The following is a 19010-nucleotide window of genomic DNA, read 5'->3' on the forward strand; positions in this document are numbered from 1 at the left end:
CGTTTGCAAAGACACGTTTCAAATTTCCGAATTTGTAGTGGTCATCGTTTGTTGTTTGTTGGCATAAATGTGTTTATATTTTTGAATTTGTATGTCATTATAGGGGTTGAAGTAGTATTACATTCATTTCTATCATTTATCATTTTCGTTGACACGAAGTCGATTGCATACCATACTTAGTTTTAATTTGAATAAAAAATAGCTTCTACTTTGGCTACATACGAGGGTCCAGCAAAGTATACACATCAAACATTCGACTTCATGACTAGTCATCGTTTCACAACAAAGGAGACCAATGCTCTGTAATATGTACTTACTAGGCATTGTCAATATGGCGGGACAAACACAATAAATTGAATCAATGCATGCAAAGAGACAATTTATAACTGTATAACGTAACATTAATAATTTGTTCAAATGGATTGTTAAGTAGAAACAGAACAGACAAAACACAATATTAACATGCCATTCGAATTGTTATATATATATAGGTAAGTAGATCTATACTTTGAGAGATTTGTTCCAGTATAACACGTAATCATACAAGGAAGTAATTAGTTAGATACCAGACATGGCCTGATTTATATTGATTTATATCTATGTTGGAATCCTTTCTTTGTCAATTATATTTGACATTTGGTTGTCATGAAGTGACATTGTATCATACATCTTATTACCAAAACTAACATGGAAAAATATTAATCACATACAAAAACTACCAGATGTGCTTTATTAAGAAAGCACAGTAAAATAAAGATCTTGATTTCCTATCATTCTAGTTTTAGATTATTTGATCTAATTCATGATTCGCACTAGTTCTATGCACAATGTGGAATATAGAAATAAGTAAACAAGAAGTGAATATTATAGGATAATTGTCACATGAATGACAATTGTTCTTGAATCTTCTAGTGAGTTAACTTCAGTTATTGTCAGAAGAACACTGTTAACCGAATGATTTGTTTAGTTATTGAACTCTCTAATCCCTCCGTTGATGGCTTCTTGTTTGACTAGTAAATAATGAATGGAGATTAAAGAAATGCATTAGTTTCCATCTCAGATATTTCTAATGTAAAGTAGAAATTAATAAAAGATTAAATCAAAATGAAATAGAAATGTCTATGCATTTTCTTTTAGTTATCTTAAGCTTGTTTCAATGAACCGATTTTTTTTCAATGTCCTTTGGAATGAAAGAAGATTTATTATTTTCTTCATACGTCTGTTGAAACTAAACGTCTTTTTTTTAAGGATTTGAGGGAAATAAACACCAAATATAATTTTGCATTATTTCACCATCCCCTTTTCTCTCCCAACCATACCCATATTTTCAATTTTTGAGGGAAAATTAAATATTCAATTACACATAAGTGACCACCGAATACGATCCTATGTCAACAATTCTTTTGATTTTAAACGTACCTTTATCGGACAAATACCACTGACATCTCCTGCATGTGTTAATTTTCAGGAAATCAGATATACTAATGGTATCACGCCACTATTTGATTGACAAATCAAAAGTGCATAATACATATACGTTTTATAGCCAAGTAATGTGACATTCTTCCAGTAGCCTATATCAAATATCACAATTTTGTTATTTTTATTTAATCAATCTGTTTATGTATGGACATTTACCTGAGATAAGGTCAACGTCACCAAAAATACGTCAATTTTGTGATGTTGATCCACTCGTGTGACACGCGTTTATTTTGTTTGTGGTGTCCTGGTTTTCTATTGTAAATTCATTGGAGTTATCGGTTGTTATTGAACTGTTTAAATCTTGTAATGTAATATTGCATTATTCATTTATGTATTAATCTGTGCTAAATGTTCTTGCATTGGTTGTACTGTATTCCTGTCACGTAGTATTGTCAGTTTAGTAGGGTATGTTTAGCCATATCATATCAGTGGAAGGTTTGGCTAGCCGTAAACCAGGTTCAACCAACCATGTTTTCTTAAAATGTCCTGTACCAAGTCGGAAATATGGCAGTTGATATATATAGTCTCTTTCAATGTGTGTTTGCCTTTGTTTTGATGTAGTTCAGTGTTTCTGTTGTTTCTGTTGTTTTCCTCTTCTAGACTCAGTTTTCTTTTATTACCCATGTATTGTTTTGCCTCATCGAAATATAACTATTGAACATCGGTAGACTACTGTTTAGAACATTTTAACAAGTACTCAAAAGTATGTCCATTAAATTTAACACTGCTAAAATCGTGCAGTTTTCGTCGTACTAAGGAGTAAAAAATGAAAACATCTGTGAACATGTCTTTGAGTTTTTTCGAGGGTCTGAAAGATGACTTATTGTAAAAATACCAAGTTAAATATGACTTATAGTAGTAATTTTCTTAATTGAATTCAAGCAATTGAGTGTGTTTTTCAAAGTGTTTCAAACGTAATTGTTGATGTTTTGATTATATAACATTCGAATGAAATTCAAACAAAACGCAATTTTAACTGCTGATTTGTTGTTGAAAAAATAATCATGTATATGATAATTACATACCTTGCAGGAGATAACAGTCACAATGTTATGTGGTCAGCCTGCCCTTTGTCTCTTTAATTTGTATTAGATAATCCAAAGTTAAGAGGTGCACTTGATTAAATCATAATGTTGAATTATTGAGGTGCACTCTATTATAATCGGATTTGTAATCACATATTATAAGCAACACGACGGGTGCCACATGTGGAGCAGGATCTGCTTACCCTTCCGGAGCACCTGAGATCACACCTAGTTTTTAGTGGGGTTCGTGTTGTTTATTCTTTAGTTTTCTATGTTGTGTCATGTATACTATTGTTTTTCTGTTTGTCTTTTTCATTTTTAGCCATGGCGTTGTCAGTTTGTTTTAGATTTATGAGTTTGACTGTCCCTTTGGTATCTTTCGTCCCTCTTCTATTATGTTATAATGTTATAATTGTCTGGTTGAAAGATGCACTCGTTTATATTATAATGTTGTATAAATATTATTAATTACTGCATGTAATACTACATTATAGAAAGATTTTTCTTTTTCATTCATTGTCATCTAAAAGAATAATAAGTGTTATTATACTATTTTTCTGGTAAAACAGTGCATTTTTTCGGCCTCCCGCTTCCCGGACAGTTGGTTTTTAATGTAAAAGGGAATCATCAATTTGCATCCGGGGCAACTGAAGAAATTGTAAACAGGAAAGTTTTTGAATAAACAAGTATCTATTTAAAAAAATAAATAAATAAAAAAAAAAAAAAAATCAAATTATAAGTGCAGCTTTTGTTATTTAAGTGATCGAGACAGAGGTTTCGCTTATCCCAGGAAGACAAGCATATTAAAAATTTTGATCATTAAAGAACTGAGATTAAAAGAACCACTCATTGGAAAAACACCAACAATCAACCGATCGGGAAACTGATAAGTTGGGTAAAAAAATATCACCAAAGATATCAGGATCAAAATTATGTACCCCAGAAGAGAAATATTAATCATTTAAGCATCTTTACATGTGAAAAACCATTGACATCGAAATGACTGTTTTGTGCTTATTCTACAACATCAATGATATATCAATATATCTTCTGTTTATGTGGTTCATAAGTGTTTCTCGTTTCTCTTTTTTTTTTTTTATAAATTAGACCGTTGGTTTCCCCGTTTGAATGGTTTTACACTAGCAATTTTCGGGGCCCTTCATAGCTTGCTGTTCGGTGTGAGCCAAGGCTCTGTGTTGAAGACCGTACCTTGAACTATAATGCTTTTCTTAAAAAAAAATACTCGGAAGGAGAGTTGTCTCATTGTCACTCATACCACATCTTCCAATGAACTAAAGATTCTTAAAAAAAAAAACCCAAAGCATCACATTATTAAATATATTGATCTTGATCAAAATTGCTTTGCATTGCTTGCTTAAAAAAAGGTTTAATATAACTTTTTTTTCAAAATTAAATACAATATGTACTAGTTTTACAAAAAAAAAATATTTTAGTTAAGGTAAAAAGATCAAAAGTAGACTTTGGTATCTTTGTACGCCATTAATATACCTGTACGTGAATGTATATGAACCAACCTATTTGAACTGCTTATCTTTTACTGCTTTTTATATGAATTAAATCAGAATCATATGAAAATAAGAAAAGATTGACAAGGAGAGACCAACATTTGACTCCAATTTGAATGCCGACAACCTCAGGCTGCAACAAAAATGTACATCTAGAGTCAACACATTTGTTTGTTATCATTTCATTATCAATATTTCTCCTGTGAAAATCAAAATGAGATTTGTTCAAATGTAAACATCAAATTTCAAAGACAATTTTCAATATCGAATATGCATGTTAAAGTTAAGCAACAATACCAACCGTAAAATTAAATTCAGTTAACCTATAGGTTGCATTTCTGTAAATATTGACAATGCAATTGCCCATAGGAACTCATTTAACGGCTAAAACTGTACCACTTTTACTATGAAGTTTTAAAAAAAAACTTATCCTAGAATTGAAAGTTCATATGCACTACAGTTTTTTTCAAAGGTCAAAATATAGACCTGTGCGGCATATTTTCAACGTTCATATGCCCTGAACTTTTCAGTCTAAACTAACACTAATTTTCTAACCTACTCCTACCTTGAATGAAGGGTTACCACAGATTTCTATGTAAACAATATGCACAAAGTCATGTATATTTACTGGTAACATTCCCAAGTTATGTCTCTACGAGATGGAACACAGAGAGCATAACTGGGAACCAGTATGTAAACAAAATTAATTTTCTATGAATATTTTAAATCTCCCCAAAAGAGGCGTGGTTTGAGAAACAGCTGTATTTACGAAGTGCAACCTTTAATATATTTTCTATTAAATAGGTTAATTGATTCTATACATTTAAGAACATCTTTGTACTCTGATGATATTTTTGATGTTTATGCTTTCTATTTAATTTAATGGCTGAAAACCAACAGTGAACTTCAAACACTCAATAAATGAAGTCTTATTTGCAAAGTTTTATGGGCTATGGTAATTCATTTATGCTTGCTGTGTTAATAATTCAACACAAATCGCTCAGGTCTCGATAAGGGTTGTAACAGTGTTGTTTCAATGACTTGCAAATATATGAGTCTTAAGAAGAAAAAAAACACCAACCAGAAACTTTATAGATATCGGATCGCCTAGAAATGAAAATGCTTTAAAGACAGAAACAACTATATGCATTAACGGTATTAAGTCTCTTCAAACTCATCAAATAGACCACACATTAATTCATTATTTCAACATAAAAAGGGACTGACGAAGCAATCTTAAAAGTCCAAATATTTGTCTTTCAGTACGACGAGATTTAATTTTTGTACATGTGTCTTATTAATTTATATGAATGTATATTAACACTTGCATGTATATTTATAAAGTAAAATGTTCTCAATTACAAAGCAAACTATAAAGGAATGGAACAAAGAGATATTGTTCCTTGTTACATGAAATGAAAAGTTTGCAGTGAACACACACAATTATTCATTGTGTTTAAAATTAACAAAAGCCTTATGTAAAACTAAAAATCAAATTTAAAAAATAAGTTTACAAAGTTGAATGTGCATGTAATCATTAAGCAACAATGTTGTTCTTGATTAAGTTTAGTTAACATTATTATCTTTTCTTTAAAATAGGTTAACAGGATTGACTCTATAAATTTAATGAGATTTGTTTTTGTACTTCAGAGAATTCTGTTGTTTACGCTACCATTACTTTAATCCCAGTAAATCAGTAAATGAGTCTTCAATCGTCTTGTGTGTCCCTCGTGATAAATACGATTAACAAGTTTCCAAATTATTTACCGTTCTTGTTTTGACTCTTAAATTAAACTAAAAGAAGGAGAGAGTGACGAGATCAAAGTTTCAATTAATGTGCAGTAAAGCAGTAAAGAGGAGGGCAATAGGGGTCCGTTAACATGTTAACAACACCTCGATTTTAACAAAAACAGTTAACAAAAATGCAAAAATGTTGATTTCACCAAATGGGTTTAAAATAGTTAACAGCTTTAATTTATCTCAGATAACAGTTAACGACACATTGAAAAGGACCAAAACAGGTTAACATAAAAAGGTATTTCCTCCCACCAGTAAATAAGTTTGCAATTATCTGGTGTTTCCATCGTGATGAATACGATAAATAAGTCTCTAAACTATTAACCGTTCTTGTTTTGCTTCTTAGATAAAAATAAAAGAGAATAAATCAATGTTACACTTAATCTACAATAAAAAAAGAAAACACAATGGATAAAAAGAAAACGCATAAAAGACTAACTACAAAATACATGTTAACTGTCACATCTTGACTTGGTTTATTTTTGTGTTTCATTCAAGTTCTATTGTTTATCCAATTATTGCCTTTTCGATACTCTTTGTGTATACTGAGACCCTATCTCAACGCAATACAACATAATATATAAAGTGCCTTTACGTACCATTTTTTAAACAATAATTACCAAAGATATTCGTATGCAACCCTGAAAACTACATAATCTTTGAAAGATTGGTGAAGTTTCAAAGAATATCTGTCGGCATAAAATTGTTGATTAACTGGAAAATATATGCAAGGATTGTATTTGTATTTACACAACAGTTCAGAATTATTCCAGTCGTATTCTTCATTTGTTTATGACAAAACAAATCTTAATCGGTTAATATAATATAGTATTACCACGAGTAACATCATTTCTTTCAAAATGCAAACAATGATTTCAACTACTTTGATTTGATTTAAATCGTTCGATTCTCCCCAGAAAACACATGGTAAATAAACATACACAATGGACGTGCGTTATTGGAATGTATCAGATTTATTTGAAAGAGCTTGACAATGAAAGTAACAACACACAATTCTAGTCGCCTTATTTTTCTTTAGGTTTTATAAAAGCCAGCACAAACTAATATATTTTACTGCAGTTTTTTTCTGTTTAATGTTCAGTTTATAAAGGTTAAAATTTAAAATCTAGTCAGTCTTAACTATCTTTATTAGACATTGAGATTCGCTGCACTGTATATAGTCCGCTAAGACATCATTACCTGACACATGATAAGAATTAATAGTTTTTCAAGTAATTGCTTATCTCTGACGCAAAATTCAGTACAATTGCAGCAGCTTCCATCTTAATCTTAAGCAAATGTTTCGTTGACCTATAAGTTTTGATTTCTGTTATTTTGGTATCTTGTGGAGAGTTGTCTTATTGGCAATCATACAACATCTTCTTTTTTATATTCATGTTCTCTGATTCAATATTTATAAATTTAGAACTGCTAGCATTTAATGCTAGACTGTCACTTTTTAGTTACAAGACATTTATCCTAAATATGACGTTAAGAAGAGCATTAGCATGCACCTAGTATCCTTAGTTGGTAAAATAACATCGAAGTATAATAATGTTTTTAAAGATACATGACATTATCTATCTTACCAGAAATACAATTTACTTAAAAAATGGATAAGTTTTAATAAGGCGATTTCTTATCTAATGAAAACTTTAATGCCATCAATTTTAGTCAGAATGCATGTGAAGGGCGTTTGCTTAGAAATTAATTAATACTGCGCACTATATAAGGATTGAATTTTATCTAAAAATATTTGGTTCTGATCTGCAGTAATTTTTTGTTGATAACACCGAGATCAGTTAAATAAGAAGTTTTCATGTCAAATGATTAAATTGATTGGATTAATATTGTGTCATTGTCAATTTTTTTTACTAATATCTTTATTGCACTTTTCTTTGCTGTTTTGACAAATTACCCGATCTACAGCAGTTTGCCGAGTATCCATGTGAATTAGTCACTGGATAACCAGGGAATTTATTCAGCGAATTCATATCTATAGGTTGTTTGTTAGTTTTACAATCCATAAGTATTACATACATTTTACAAAAAATATATTGTTTCATGATTATATACAGTTTTGTCCGGTTCTGTTTCTAAAGATTAAAACTTTGTGATCATTGACCTAAACCATTTGTTGAAAGCCGTTAAAGCTGATTGATCAGTTGTCCTGATTAATTTATGCGTTTTATTGAATCTCACGAACAACTTTTAAAAACTTTAGTTAAAATTTTTATATGGTAGGTCTCGACAATCTAAGTGGACCTTAATTTAATTAATTATGCATAAATGAATTTGGAGACAAAACTCTGTACATTCGTTTTTAATAAGCATGCTGTTTTGGTTCTGATACATTATCGACTTTTGCTAAAATTTTCTATACATGAAAGTATTTCAAATTTAGCTTTTCATGATCATATGTATCTTTTTACATTGTCAAGTTTAGTTCGTTAAAGTAATGTGCACTTATATAATATATGATTAAGGTCACGTTTTTGTAATATACCTGATTTAGGTTTGGGGAACTTAAGACAAGTATGAAATGTAAGTTAAACGAAGAGCTTTCAAATTATATCATTTAACTTTTGATTCAAACGCAAGAAGAGGATTATGGGGAAAGGCTGAAACATACGTTATACTTCTACATGAAAGAAAGATATTTCGATATTATTACTTCTTACCTACCATTAAAATACATAATTACTAATTTAAACATGTAAATCATGGATAATTGTAAAAACAGATTAAGGCCCAAAACGAAAGAGGCTGACCAAATGATCAAATAACCTCCATTGAAAGAAGATGTATTAATGTTTTTTTTAACTGTTAACCAGTTATTGTTGTCGTACAATGTAAATGCAAATAACACTTTATACATTTCGGTTTGAAATGACATAACCACAATTTTTCAACTGTTATCACAGTTTTCGCAGTCGTCAATATTTTCCGGAAAAAACAAGCGGACATTTTACTTAGTCCCTGTAGGATTTATCCACGTACCATTCACAACATTTGTTACTTTATCAATGTAGAACTGCAAATCAGCTTATTCTTAGCAACTTATTCCAAAAGTTTCAGAATAAATTCCACGTATTTATGGACTTTTTCCGCATCACCAGACAGAAGTTTACTGTTTAGAACGTTCTGTTTAGGATTTAAAAAAGACGGCACGAATCTATTGAGTAAACCGTTTTCAAGTAAAATGAACAATTCGCGTATCAAAGGTATGTCAACATCAGACGACATTTCCTGATGGAACATAGTCTCGGCCGGTCCATATGACGGTGTCAAACACTCTTGTGTATGAACCCTTTGGTCGAATTTGTCTCTCAGTTGACAGTAAACACTGTGTATTCCGTTTGTCAAAGCACGCTTTTCGACAGCTTGTAAAAATGCCATTTTCAAAAGATATGACGGAATTAAACTTTCAATGCTTTCATACATGTATATCCCTTCTAGATCTTCTTCCGACAGACCCTTTAGATGTCTATAGTACTCTTTCATTTCCTCGTTTCCACCAAAATTAACTTGTGGGCAAACATGTGAGTGGACAAGAATCTTTGATACAATGTAACTGTTTCTAATTTTAGGCAACATATTTCGAAATATTGCTATCTCTTGTAAAACCATTGAACAACGCCAAAGATCTTCATTTTCACCACTTGTCATTTTAGGAACAGCAATTGAAGGCAACATCATCATGTCCTTTGTCAAAAGTATTGATTCTTTATAAACTGTGGGTGGCCATGAAGGTAATCTTACGGCTGGAACAATATCCACGCTGATCTGAAGATCCTTAAATCTGGAACCTCTCCATTGCAATAAAACTTCTGGGTGAATAGTAACATCCTTAATGGTTAAACGTTCGTCTTTGGGAAAAGAACTTGCAAACATAACTTTAGTAAGCAGCTTACTAAACAGATAATTCATTTGACAGCTGGATAATAAATCATCGTCAGCAGCCCATTCTGATAGTAGATTTGAAATCATTTTGTTTGAAGAATGCAAATATGCATATCCAGATATGGACGTAACCTCTTCTTCCGGTTCAATCCCAACAAAAGCATCAGAAATAGTTTTATTTCCAGTACTATATGGAAGAGCTACTGCTATTTGAGTCATTGTTTCATCCTCTTTGTATTCAGGATAAGATACGTCACTAATTACTTCGAGACAAAATGTAAAATCAAATTCATCAGGGTAATGTACTTTAGTTCCTTCTGAAACACTTCCGATATGTAGAAGCGTACATTTAAATCTAGGATCGTGTTTGTTTACCATATCTGCTAGATTTGATGCCATTGCCTCAACTGCTAGTTGTATTTCTTTAACTTCAGATTCAGAGTCTCTGGAGAAAGGCATTTCATGTTCGAATAATTTACCAACGAAATTATTTATGTCTGTTTCGCTTGTTTTAATCATATCATTGCAACTTATTACCTTTTCAAAATCATCTAAATGCATTAGAGAATCTGCATAGTTCGTAAATTTGCATTGGGATTCCTTGTTACCGGTTCTCTCTGTGTACTTTGATAATATATCGATAGTATCCTCTGATGACCTGTATAAAGATAAAACAAACGCAGTGTTTCCATTATCGTCCTTGAAGTAAGGGTCGCCCTTGTTTTCAAGTAAAAGATCAACAGTACTTGTGTTGTCATTCCAGGTTGCAAGATGTAATGGTGTATTAGAATAATTATCAGTTGTATTTGCATTCATTCCTTTTTTAAGAAGCAACATCACAATATCGTCTGAACCATTTGATGCCGCAATGTGAAGTATTGTACGTCCTTTAACATCGCCTTCATCGAAATGTGTACCGTAATTCAATATTTCTTCAACAACTTCAATGTCCTTTCTCTCGGTGGCTAAATGAACGGCAGTCTGTCCCCAAAAGTCTTTTATATCAGACTTACATCCGCGGGAAGTTAAAACGGAGCAAGTTTCAACAGAATTTACAAAATGTAATGGAGTTCTCCCAAATCCGTCAGACAGATATGCGTTGCTTCCTCGGCTAAGGAGAAAAGATACAATTCTGTCGGAAGTTTTCTCGGCAGCATAATGAAGTGGTGTTTTACCTGCCGCATCAGTCACGTTTGCATAATCGTCTCCCTGCAAAAGTTTGTCGATTCCAGCTAAAAATAACGTTTCATCTTCTGGATCATACAAATGATAGTGGTCCAATAGGTAATGAATAGGACACATGCCTTGAAAATCGTGTTCTTTCAGAACTGCCTTCTGAGCTACGAGTAAACCTATAATGTTAGCAGTTTTTGGATTCTGACATGCATGGTGAAGAGCACTCCTTTTTAAGTTATCTATTGTGTTTATGTCTATTCCATATCGAATGAGCATTTGAACTGTCTGAAGCCGGTTTTCGTCAGACGAATTTTTACATGCAAGGTGTAATGCGTTTTGTCCATTATGATTTGTTTGGTTAATATCCGCCCCATTATTTAGGAATAATTCAGCGATTTTATCATTGCCAAATTCCGTCGCCTTATGTAAAGGAGTGTTTCCTAACTCATCGACTGCAGTCACAGATGACCCAGAATCAACTAGTAGTTATGCTATTTTAAAATTACGTACTATGTTTAAAGGAACACATTTTTGATTTACACATGCACCGTGTTGTATCAAGGTTTTCACCACTTGGAAATGATTATTTTGTACCGCCATGTAAAGCGGGGTATTTCCTCTGTCATCTTCCAAGTCGATTTGTACATCACCTCCGTCCAATAATGTCACAACACGTTCCACATCCCCATCAACCGCTACCTTATGAAGGTCACTTTTTGAAGAAGCAGTATAGTCTGTAGTGTATTTCATTAAAAAGTCAGTAAATGGATTCGAACTAGCCATTGCTTATACCTACGTATCTGAAAAATTTATATATTTAGTTATTTACAACAACAAAAAAAAAAACAGTTTTCTAATAAACATGAATGAAAAAATGTAACGATCAATTTAAATTTCCGACATAAAGTCTGTTCTGTTATAAATGAAGCCTGTTATCCTTTTTCGCAATTAAGATATTTTTCGAATGACACTGCACTAATAATATGCATCATAAAACAAGCCTGCAACATATCCATCGGTTCATGAATGCATTTAAGATAACATAAAAGATGTAAATTTAAACCATGGCGATGAAGATATGTGTTTTTAAATGCAATATTTACAAAACACACACGTTTCACATGAAAAATTCAATTTTGTCAACCTTCTACAAAAGATAAGCTTCACAATGATTTTGTAACGTTACTCTTTTTGCACATTCAAGATGTTCTTTATCTTAAATTGTTTTAAATAACATACAGGTCTTAAACAAGTAGTAAAGCAGTCAAAGTTTATTACCGAGAACCCTAATAGAATACAATTTTATAGAAATACAGCTAATTTGATAAGTTCACTTAATTTTAAAATGAACGGCCCAATCAGAAAATGGAAACAAAACTTATTTCGAGAATCAATGAATTATCTACAAAAAAAAATAATGCATGTAAAATCAAATAATGTATACAAAGAGGCGACTTAACATAACTGAAATGCCAATTATATTGTTTACCGATGAAAACTGATTTTAATACACTTGTATAAAGGTGTACGCTCTTTTATATCACACCCAGTTTGAAGTCAATGGTCACTTTTTATATGCTTATTAAAAAAAATGAATATTTTTAATTTAAAATCAAAGTATCGAGATTTTCTCGATCTAAACACCTATTAATTCAATTATAAGCATAAATAAAGGCAACAGTAGTATACTTCTGTTCGAAATTCTTAAATCGATTGAGAAAAACAAATCCGGGTTACAAGTTAAAACTGAGGGAAACATATCAAATATAAGAGTAAAACTACGACACAACAGAAACACAACACTGAAATATAACACACGCAGAAATGAACTATAATATAACAATGGCCATTTTCTGACTTGGTACAGGACATTTGAAAAGAAAATATAACATTTAAATGACAACATCACATGACAGTACAACAATACAAATAAATCGGAGAACATATAAGACAGAGAAGCACACGAATGATAGCTATCAAAAGGTACCAGTTATATTATTTAATACGCCAGACGCGCGGTTTGTCCATACGAGACTAAGCTGTGACGCGCAGATAAAAAACAAACCGACAGCTAAAACAAGTACATAATCAAAAAGCACTGAGGACCAAAAGGTTTAATTATTGTTTGTCATTACATCGTCTCATCTTTTAGAGGGTATGTTACTCCTGAGAAATGGAAAATTGATAATTGGGAAATTGAAATCGTCCCGTTAATAATAGATTTTCGTGTGAAGTCGTCCATCTGTGTCAATACTAAGGATTAATAAAAACGATAAATCCACACTAGACTGTTGAATAGACTATCTACATCTAAATAGTAAATCATTCATGCAAAAAGTAGTAATGACCCGGGACCAAATGGAGTGCTACATTTCCCCCTTTTTATTGTTTTAAGAGACTGTCAATCTTATGTGACGATATGAGACAAATACTTTAAGACAACTAGCAAAATTATTTTAGCACTTGATAAATGGAAAATATAGTGCGTGTCCTGGTTGGTAAAGGCATGAAGCGAACCTCTTTATTTACTTCCTGTATTGTAAAAGAATTATATATTTATTTCCTGTGTGTATATATTGATTTACAGTTTCTCCGTACTAATTGATGCATAGTTCTTACCTACTTAAAATGTTATTCCATAAGTTACTTCATTGTAGATGTCTTGTAAATATACCATCAGGCACGTTTTTACAATTACTCTCACAACATAACGAGGTGTTGTAAGCTGTCAAGATTTAATTCTGACGTCATTTGCATGCATTTAAAAATATCAACAAGTTTCTATATATAAAACTCAACAGACCAGTAATTGTCAATTATCAAACCATCGCCTATTTAAAGTTCGTATAAATGGTTTGATATCTAAATATAAAATGCATAATATAGAAAAGAAAAGAACTTTAACGGATCAAACTGAAGTTAAAAGAGCAATTGTCAAACAAATATTTTGTGCACGTATGTGAGATCAGCACTGCCTAAATTCACATCATATCAAATTAAAACAACCAAATATTGAAAGAACCGTGATTTCATAAAAAATATTTTTCATTTTAACATCTATGTGAAAAATACCAAAAAGTGACATCACATAAGTACCTAAGAACTCCAAAGGATATTGAAAACGTTAATTCCCTATTTTAATGGCAAAATCAAAAGCTGAAACATATCAAACGAATAAATAACAACTGCCATACTCCTAACTAGCATGGTACAGGCATTTTCTTATGTAGAGAATGGCGAATTAACGTATATTCATGCTCGTCGTGGTACTCCAATACATTACGTGAAGTACTATGCATTAAGATAAACAACATTTTAAAGTGTCGATTACATCTGAATTAAACCCTCCGCAAATATGTTGAGGATATGGACTTTGCTTATTGTCGAAGGCCTCCAAAGCTGTTAATTTCTGTGTCATTTGGTCTCTGTTGGAGAGTTGTATCATCGGCAATCATACCATATCCTCTTTCTTATATACACGCTGATTAATAAGTAAATTGCCTATTGATTATGAAAAAGCACTAAGTTTATAATTGATACATTTAGGACAACATATGTTTTATAAATGAACACAAAGATAAAGGTATTTGTATACACACATAAGGCAGTAGGGCAACGACTCACATACACATAATGAAACTCAATCATCTACCTTTTTAATTACGAATCACAAATTGTGTACATGAAAGATTGTTAAATAGATAAAGTTCACAAAAGCACCCTTTATTTCTAAATAACTACAGAAATCTCTATGGATGAACATTCATCGATGAAAGAACTGTCACCTGTACAAAACTTTAGAGTTTCGCAATAATAAATTTCGAAAAGACAACTTAAACACAGGCCCGATTTATAGAGTATCAACTACTTGTTTAGTTTAAACATATTTTATTTGCTGAATTAAAGCAAAATGGATTAGACACAAGTCTTCTCCATCAACTACTTGCATATCCGTATCAAAAAAGGTTTGACTTGCTACAATAGCAAGCAATTTTGGAAACTAATTACTGATGATATAGGCTAGATGCTAAACAACACTCTATTATACGCAGCTTTTGTTTGGAAATGTTTGGTACAATCTGGTAATATGCATAGTTAAGTAAGAGATGAACATTACTGTGGATTCATTATTATTCGTTGGATACCAATTTTCGTGGATTTCGTGGGAACCAGGAAACCACGAATTTAAATATTCAATGAATTGCAAATTTTCTAAAGAAATATATGCATACTTTGTCAAAACCAAGAAATTAAATATCCACGAATATGCAAGTTTTCCTCAAACCACGAAAATTGGTACCCACGAAAATAAATGAATCCACAGTATACAGTATTATATTGTTTGGACCTTTTGGATTATAGCTCTTCATCTTTTATATCAGAGCATCACTGAAGAGACATGTATTGTCGAAATTCGCATCTAGTGCAAGAAAATTGGTACCGTTAATTTTATTATACAGAATCAAAAAATAGAAAAAAATTAAAGAAACGTTTAAAATGCACTGATGTCGCCATGGATTAATAAAATTGAAAATGGAAATTGAGAATGTGTCAAATAGAAAACAACCCGACCATAGAAAAGACAACAGCAGAAGGTCACCAACAGATCTTCAATGCAGCGAGAACCTCCGACACCCGGAGGCGTCCTTCAGCTGGCCCCTAAACAAATATATATATACTAGTTCAGTGATAATGGACGTCACACTAAACTCCGAATAATACACAAAAAACTAAAATAAAAATAATGCAAGACTTACAAAGGCCAAAGGCTCCTGACTTGGGACAGGCGCAAAAAGGCGGCGGGGTTTAACATGTATTTTTTTCTAGATCTCAACCCTCTCCATATACATGTACCTCTAGCCAATGTAGAAAAGTAAACGCATTTCAATACGTACAGTAAAATTTAGATCAAGAGAAGCCCGAGTCCGATGTCAAAAGAGATAACAAAAGAAAATAAACAAAATGACAATAGTACATAAATAACAACAAACTACTAGTAGGTTGCATTTCTGTAAATATTGACAATGCGATTTCCCATAGGAACTCCTTTTATGGCTAAAACTGTATCACTTTCACTATGAAGTTTTGAAAAAAATCTTATCCTAGAATTGAAAGTTCATTTGCACCACAATTTTTTTCAAAGGTCAAAATATAGGGCTGTGCGGCATATTTTCAACGTTTATATGCCCCGAACTTCTCAGAGTTGAAACTTACACTAATTTTCTTAACTACCCCTACCTCGAATGAAAGGTTACCACAGATTTCAATGTAAACAATATGCACGTGTTTATTTACTGGTAACATTCCCCAGTTCTGTCTCTGCGATATGGAACACAGAGAGCATAACTGGGAACCAGTATGTAAACAAAATTAATTTTCTATGAATATTCTATTTCTCCCCAAAAGAGGCGTGTTGTCAGAAACAGCTGTATTTACAAAGTGCAACCTATACAGACATTTATTCAAATAGAAAACTCTCTAAAACCAGTTTTTCTCACATTATGACTCATTTATCAGAATTATAGTCTTAAAGAAATCACTGTGTATACTCTAAGTTTTTCTTTACTATACATTTTATACCCCCTCCCCTGTTGCAATTTTTTAAAGAATTTGAAAACAAGACTTTAATTATTGCCAGCTTACCCTATTTACATATTTTCTGATAAAAAATGCCTAGAACCTGTTAAAAACTGTTTTGATAACATATTGAAAGCATATCAGAATATTATAAATGTAATGTTTAGCAGTCAATCATCACAACATTCAAGATTATATAAAGTATCCAATCCAGCCTCTGTCTCCAGTCCACATCTTACTGTATGCCTATTTGTCAATTAAAGAACACATTTTCTGACTCAAATGGTCAATTTAGAATTCTTGTCACAACAGTATCATCTGTAACCATATATCTGACACAATTTAGCTACTATATATACTAGAAGTGTTCAAACAAAGCCATATTTGCAATAGTTGTATGTATGCAGATACCAGTCTGAGATATAAATTCACTTAAAATGTTGTAGAGATGACTGCTAACATCTGATTTTTGCATAACTTCCAAACATAGTTATTGTTTCTATATCAAGAACTTTAAAATCAGAAAATCATAGCATTTACAAGTTAAATTATTTGTTTTATGACCCAGGGGGTAGGCAATTTTCTATGTTTTTTGCCCCTTGGGCCTCAAATTTCCTAAATCAATCTGCTGTTTCTAGCAATTTGAAATATTTAGTACATATTCAGGATAGAACACACTATTGTAAGTTTTCTTGAGATATTTTTGTTTTTCTAGCTTGTATTTGTTATGCCGTGGTGACAAAAAAGAAGAATTAGGTGTTGCGGCTTAATTTTGGGTTATCGAAAGGACACAAATACTGCATAAATAATATTCAGGAAGGATCTATGAGTTTCAATGACTGCGAAGAGTAAATATAAGCACTTTTTAACAATTTAACTTACAAATATGCAAATGTTATGAATTAATTTTGTATCCAGGACTTTAAGTAAACTATGCATACTGTAAACTATGAATTTATGCTGAGTCATCATATCTAAGGCCCAGGATTCTATCAATCTTCATTAAATATTTATAAAACGTCATATTTGAGTTAATTTCTTTAAAATCTGTGAAATAAAGCAAATTTGGTTAAATTCTGAATGTTCCCCTTTTTCACCCTATATAGGTTGCATTTCTGTAAATATTGACAATGCGATTTCCCATAGGAACTCCTTTTACGGCTAAAACTGTACCACTTTCACTATGAAGTTTTGAAAAAAATCTTATCCTAGAATTGAAAGTTCATTTGCACCACAATTTTTTTCAAAGGTCAAAATATAGGGCTGTGCGGCATATTTTCAACGTTTATATGCCCCGAACTTCTCAGAGTTGAAACTTACACTAATTTTCTTAACTACCCCTACCTCGAATGAAAGGTTACCACAGATTTCAATGTAAACAATATGCACGTGTTTATTTACTGGTAACATTCCCCAGTTCTGTCTCTGCGATATGGAACACAGAGAGCATAACTGGGAACCAGTATGTAAACAAAATTAATTTTCTATGAATATTCTATTTCTCCCCAAAAGAGGCGTGTTGTCAGAAACAGCTGTATTTACAAAGTGCAACCTAGTAGTTACTGACATGCCAGCTCCAGACCTCAATTAAACTGATTGAAAAATTGAGTCTTGTTTCAAATTTGAATCTAATCAAAGTGGAATTTATCCCCAAAATAAAAGATTAAAGGTTTTTATAACAACAAAAAGTAAGATATGAATGTCAATTTCTCCCTTTGTTTACTTCATAGATAAACAAAATGAATGCTGAAATAGTTAATCGAATGCTGCAAACGGAATCATAATCCTGATACAACTAGTTGAGAAATGTATATCTGCTTAAAAAAGAGAAATGATGCGGTATATATGGTATATATTAATTAATTACGAAGACTAAAGGCAACAGAAGAATACCACTGTTCAAAGTAATAAATCGATTGAGAGAAATCAAATCCGAAAAATGAAAATCTGGTAGTCATATATCAATTCATAAACCCTCATATCAAATTGTTAAAATCAGGGTTTTTTTACAAAAAAAAATGCCGTTGCATTAAATTCACTTTAACTCGACTCTTTGTATACAATATTTGGTTTTTTAAATGCAAACTAAATCCGAGGAAACACATCAACTATAAGAAGAAAACAAAGGACAAACAGAAACACTGAATTCATCTCATAAAAAATAGCTCATTACAGAAAAACGACTATACACATTAACCACGAGGTACGAGTTTTATATTATCTCCGATAATTGCAAGGATCATAACCTGGATATAATAAACACATGTACGAAGACACTTGTTACGGTAACATCTCTTCACACATGCAGAGACTCTCGTAATAAATTGGATAAGATATGATTTGAAGCAAAAGAGACAAAAAACTCTTAAAAAATGGCAAAAAATCCCCAAATGTATAAAAACACAGTACTTTGAACATAATCTATGCATGATGTCATTTAATCAATATAATGATATTTTTTTTAAAATGTGCATATAAATAACAAATTGCACATTCGATTGGCAAACTCTCCTTTTACAATATA

The 19010-nt window shown here is 31.7% G+C and overlaps 1 long non-coding RNA gene across 1 annotated transcript; it reads right to left on the bottom strand.

Moving 5' to 3' along the window:
- Positions 1 to 7829: 7829 nt before the first annotated feature.
- Positions 7830 to 13647, bottom strand: LOC143082329 (uncharacterized). Its single transcript, XR_012980348.1, has 2 exons — positions 13529 to 13647; positions 7830 to 11709 (listed from the first exon to the last, which is right to left on the bottom strand). It is a non-coding gene; the product is annotated as an uncharacterized LOC143082329 (long non-coding RNA).
- Positions 13648 to 19010: the final 5363 nt, after the last annotated feature.

This window comes from Mytilus galloprovincialis, chromosome 7 (assembly GCF_965363235.1).
Source record: "Mytilus galloprovincialis chromosome 7, xbMytGall1.hap1.1, whole genome shotgun sequence".
Taxonomy (NCBI): Eukaryota; Metazoa; Mollusca; class Bivalvia; order Mytilida; family Mytilidae; genus Mytilus; species Mytilus galloprovincialis.